At 34.1% G+C, this 4,765-nt stretch overlaps 2 long non-coding RNA genes across 2 annotated transcripts; both read right to left on the bottom strand.

The window, feature by feature from the left end:
* Positions 1-1,693: 1,693 nt before the first annotated feature.
* Positions 1,694-2,033, bottom strand: LOC123008981. The gene is made up of 2 exons (XR_006412997.1): positions 1,898-2,033; positions 1,694-1,839 (listed from the first exon to the last, which is right to left on the bottom strand). It is a non-coding gene; the product is annotated as an uncharacterized LOC123008981 (long non-coding RNA).
* A 463-nt stretch (positions 2,034-2,496) lies between these two features.
* Positions 2,497-3,142, bottom strand: LOC123008980. Its single transcript, XR_006412996.1, has 3 exons — positions 3,117-3,142; positions 2,974-3,052; positions 2,497-2,919 (listed from the first exon to the last, which is right to left on the bottom strand). It is a non-coding gene; the product is annotated as an uncharacterized LOC123008980 (long non-coding RNA).
* Positions 3,143-4,765: the final 1,623 nt, after the last annotated feature.

Genomic DNA, 4,765 nt, shown 5'->3' with positions numbered 1-4,765 from the left:
AATTTGACCACATTTACTAGTTTTGACTTAAAAAAATAACGACACTGACAGAAAAGTTTAATTGTCAAATGTCAGTCATGATGACAGTAAAAGGTAGTTTACAGTGAACTTTTTGAAATGACTGCCCGAAATTTTAATTCCGTAACTGTCCCTTATTGCCAAATAAACCAACAAATGTTTTCAAGGTTTTTATCAAATTTGTGTAATATTTCTTTTGAAGTGTAATAATAATGGTGATATGTGCCGCATTTCGTTGCAAAAACCAGGGATAACATACCGTAGGTAAGAAAACAATCGTATGGGAAATACATAGGAATACTTTTTGAGGATCAAGATAATTTTATACAACAAAAAACTAGTTCAAAAATTATAAGGCCGCTAACGCAAAGAGGCAAGTTCGAATTTTATAAACGTCCCTTACTTTAGTTTTAGTGAGGTTTCGTGTATTCAAGTGAGAGATGCAATTAATGACTTAAAAAATAGTATGAGTAAAGACTGGTATGGCCTTAGTAGTGACATTATAAAAACAGTAAAGGACGTTATTTTATCTCCCCTTACTAAATTGATTAATTATTGTATAAGAACATCCACTTTTCCTAAATGTCTTAAAAAATCTTTAATAACACCGGTGCATAAAAAATCTGATAAAAATGACATTAACAACTTTCGGCCCATTTCGTTAACACCTATATTTTCAAAAGTAATAGAAAAATTTTTAGTTCAGCAATTGACGCGGCATTTTGAAGATAACAGTTTGTTGTGTCCACAACAGTTTGGTTTTAGAGCAAAAAGAAACACAATCAATGCTATTGCAGATTTTACAAATGAGATCCATGATTGCTTTGAAAATGCAAAGTTAGCTAAAGCCACATTCCTAGATTTAAGCAAGGCTTTTGATTGTGTTTCTCCTGGCATATTAGTTCATAAGATGTTCTATTACAATATTCTCCCAAACACCTGCAAATTGCTATGTTCATATTTAAGTGAGCGACAACAAAGTGTCCAATTCAAAAATACTCTGTCTGAAAGTCTTCCTGTTGAGTGTGGTGTCCCTCAAGGATCGGTTCTGGGTCCGTTACTATTCTTGATATATAATATATTCACTGAACTCCCGACATGTCAAAATGACGTTAAGTTAGTTAAACAAAAAGTCACTATGGCTATGTTGGTGACAACTTCACTCAAAGTTTAACAACCTGGTCGCTATCACTTGATTTGAAATGATTTAATTATTATCATTGGCGCATGTGCCGTGTACCATGGAAACTTGACATCAAGTACAGTCAGATGAAATAATAGTCATCTGTGTCGTTTGAGATACACTCAAAAATTTTGGTTTGACATTGTAAACGTCACGGGAGTTTTGTAAATACATAATACGTTAATGACTTTCCATACTGTTTAAAAGAGACAAAAGTTACGATGTTTGCTGATGACACGTCACTACTCAACAGTGGTGACACTTTGGACACAGTTGTGGTTAAGAGTAAAGAAGCACAATCGATGGCAGGAAAGTGGTTTTCTTCTAACCAGCTGGGTCTGAACGCAACAAAAACAGTTGATATGGTGTTTACATTAAAAAACTGTACTAACATTGAAGAAGACTTCAAGAAGTCCACTAATATTTTAGGCATCAATGTAGATGACAAGTTACTATGGGATCATCAAGGTATCGCACTTGCAAAAAAACTAAACAAATTAACGTTTTTATTTAGACAACTAGTCAACAATACATCTCTGTCAACTGTTAGAGTTGCATACTTTGCCCTTGTTCAATCACTTCTTTCTTACAGTATTTTAATCTGGCGTCAATCTTCTTGTCGCCATCGATTGTTCTCACTGCAAAGACGATTAATTAGAATTATCAATGGCTTAAATTACCGTTCTGACTGTAAACCTGCTTTTCGTGCTCTCAAGATATTGACTTTGCCTTCATTATATATACAGGGTGCGCCAGAACTCGCGCCCCAGAGAAAAATGTCAAATGCCGGAGGCAATAGGTCGCCAAAAAGTGGAGCCGAAGAAGTAATTTTTGCTTGCATAAGAAAGTTATTAGACTCTTAAATCCACCAATTCCAGAAGGGCACCTCAAGGTGTGACTGAAAAATTATATCCGTTGCTAGATTACGAAAATAATACCAATTTGGCCAGAATTTTAAAAAATAGCTGGTCTACTGTAATTTTGCGTCTGACATTGATCGTGATGTGGGTGACATAACTTGCTAGTTTCCAGTATTTTTCTCGCTGAAGAGGTTGTACACTAGTATAATGAGACAGAATCGTTAATTATTATCAATTATCAAAAATTATTTTGAAACATTCGGGAAACTCCTGATGAACCGACTTCTCTAAAACTTCTTCACAGGTATTGTTCCTTCTCAACTTTTTCTTCGATCTGATACAGATTAACAAACCGTTAAATGAATTTTAGAGCTTGAAAACTAGTGTATTATCCTTATGAAACAAAGAAGCAAGTGAGAGTGAGAAACCAAAAAAAACATGAAGTAGGTACGCAAGTTTCATTATTTACTTTAATGCAAAATTAACAGGAAAGTGTACTGTTTATAAGAAATTGTGCTTAAATAAAACAGGTTACTGATTTTAATACCAAAATTGTAGTTTTACTCTCGTATTTAGGCATTTTTGCCCAGTAGAAATTCTAACCTCAAAATTTCAACAACAATTTATTGTTGTTTTCTTCCACTCACATGAGCTTACTATAACCCCTTGGCTGTTTTTTCATTAAAAAATCCAGAAGAATGTTGCGATGTTTGTATTTAGTACGAAGCATTTTTGCTAATGTTTTAATTCCGAGGGCATTTCAGCAACGCTTTTCGGTGAATTTGTGGGCTGGTCTTCTGGGGAATCATGTGGTCTGTCAATAATATCAACTAATTTCAACATAACGTGACTCCCTTTCTAAAAAGTAAATTTTTCTGTTAATTTTGCATTAAAGTAAATAAAGAAACTTACGTCCTTCTTCATGTTTTTCTGGTCTCTCACTCTCACTTGCTTCTTTGTTTCATAAGGATAATGCACAAGTTTTTAAGCTCTAAAATTCATATCGGTTTGTTAATCTGTATCAGATCGAAGAAAAAGTTGAGAAGGAACAATACCTGTGAAGAAGTTTTAGAGAAGTCGGTTCATCAGGAGTTTCACGAATGTTTCAAAATAATTTTTGATAATTGTTGATAATAATTAACGATTCTGTCTCATTATACTCGTGTACAACCTCTTCAGCGAGAAAAATACTGGAAACTAGCAAGTTATGTCACCCACATCACGATAAATGTCAAACGCAAAATTACAGTAGACCAGCTATTTTTAAAAATTCTGGCCAAATTGGTATTATTGTCGTAAGCTAGCAACCGATATAATTTTTCAATCACGCCTTGAGGTGCCCTTCTGGGATTGGTAGATTTAAGAGTCGAATAACTTTCTTATGCAAGCAAAAATTACTTCTTCGGCTGCACTTTTTGGCAACCTATTGCCGCCGGCATTTGGCATTTTAGTCTGGGGCGCGAGTTCTGGCGCACCTGTATACCATTGCTTGCTTTATGTGAAACAAAATATTCAAACTTTTCGATACCATTCCGAAAACCATGCCTATAGTACTCGTACTAGTAACAAGCTTGTCACACAATTTAACAGTCTCAAGCGAAACCAAACTGGACCAAGGTATTTTTGTACTAAATTTTATAATATGTTGCCAACTGACTTTTGTAATTTGTCTACATGTCTTTTTAAGAAGAAACTTAAGGAATTTTTAATTGAAAACTGTTTATATAATATTGAGGACTATTTTCAGTGTAATTTTAACCTGTAAGTTTTGTATTTTATGTATTATTTGACCTGTGTATGACACGTTGTCTTAAACATTAATAAATCTATTTCTATTTCTAAACGTGTACTTGTTGCATGGAGAATTTATGAGTTGTAAGCATTGTTATTAAATTAAAAAAGAAAAAATATATTTTTATGTTTTATTATAGTACAATTTCCCGTTTTCGGGGACTTTATCCCTTTTTCCCTTTGACTATCTAAAATTCCCGCAAAACGGGAAATTTTCCTTCAGTTGGCGACACTGTTCTAAAATTGGCCACTAGAGGCGCAAGTGTGCCTTGTCCAGCTAGTAGAGCATATCTAGTTACTTGTGATTCTGCGACAGCGGAGTTGTCGTTGAAAGTGTGGTTATGTCCACAATTGAGAAAGCGTGAACGGTTTTATTGTTGTGCTAATATTTTTACTTTTTGGGATAAAAACATTTCGATCTGTTTTTGACTGTGTTGATGACGAAAAGTTTTGCAGAAGATGGTAACAATTCAGCTGATTCTATAGGTAAGTGATTTACTGTTTCTTGAATATTTGCTGATAAGAGTGATAAGTTTTTAAACTATCTAGTAGTGGCTTTAGGGTTTTGGAAGCCCCGGGGCGCAAATCAGTTATGGGTATGAACGATGGTCAGTTATGATATGAACCAACATTTTAAAAACTGACCTTGATGAAGGTATAATAATAAAAATATTGAAATTACTGTCGACCAAAAATTTGCTGCTCGCGTCTCGTTGTGGCATTTCCCCCACGACTCTCGTTTCGTGCAGCCAGGTTCACACTCGAAAAATTATTCGAATGTTATTAAAATAAAGCACAATATTTTACAAAACATGGAAAAATAAGCATTTTCAATTGCAAATGACTATTGTAAAGTCTATTTTTTTATTTTTTTTTAAATGGAAATGCCAAACAGTCTTAACGTTGGCATCAC

This window comes from Tribolium madens, unplaced genomic scaffold (assembly GCF_015345945.1).
Source record: "Tribolium madens isolate multiple individuals breed KSU strain unplaced genomic scaffold, Tmad_KSU_1.1 Scaffold_71;HRSCAF=194;Tcas5.2_LG6, whole genome shotgun sequence".
Lineage (NCBI taxonomy): Eukaryota > Metazoa > Arthropoda > Insecta > Coleoptera > Tenebrionidae > Tribolium > Tribolium madens.
The sequence above is the reverse complement of the archived record's forward strand: the minus strand, read 5'-3'. Positions and strand labels throughout refer to the sequence as shown.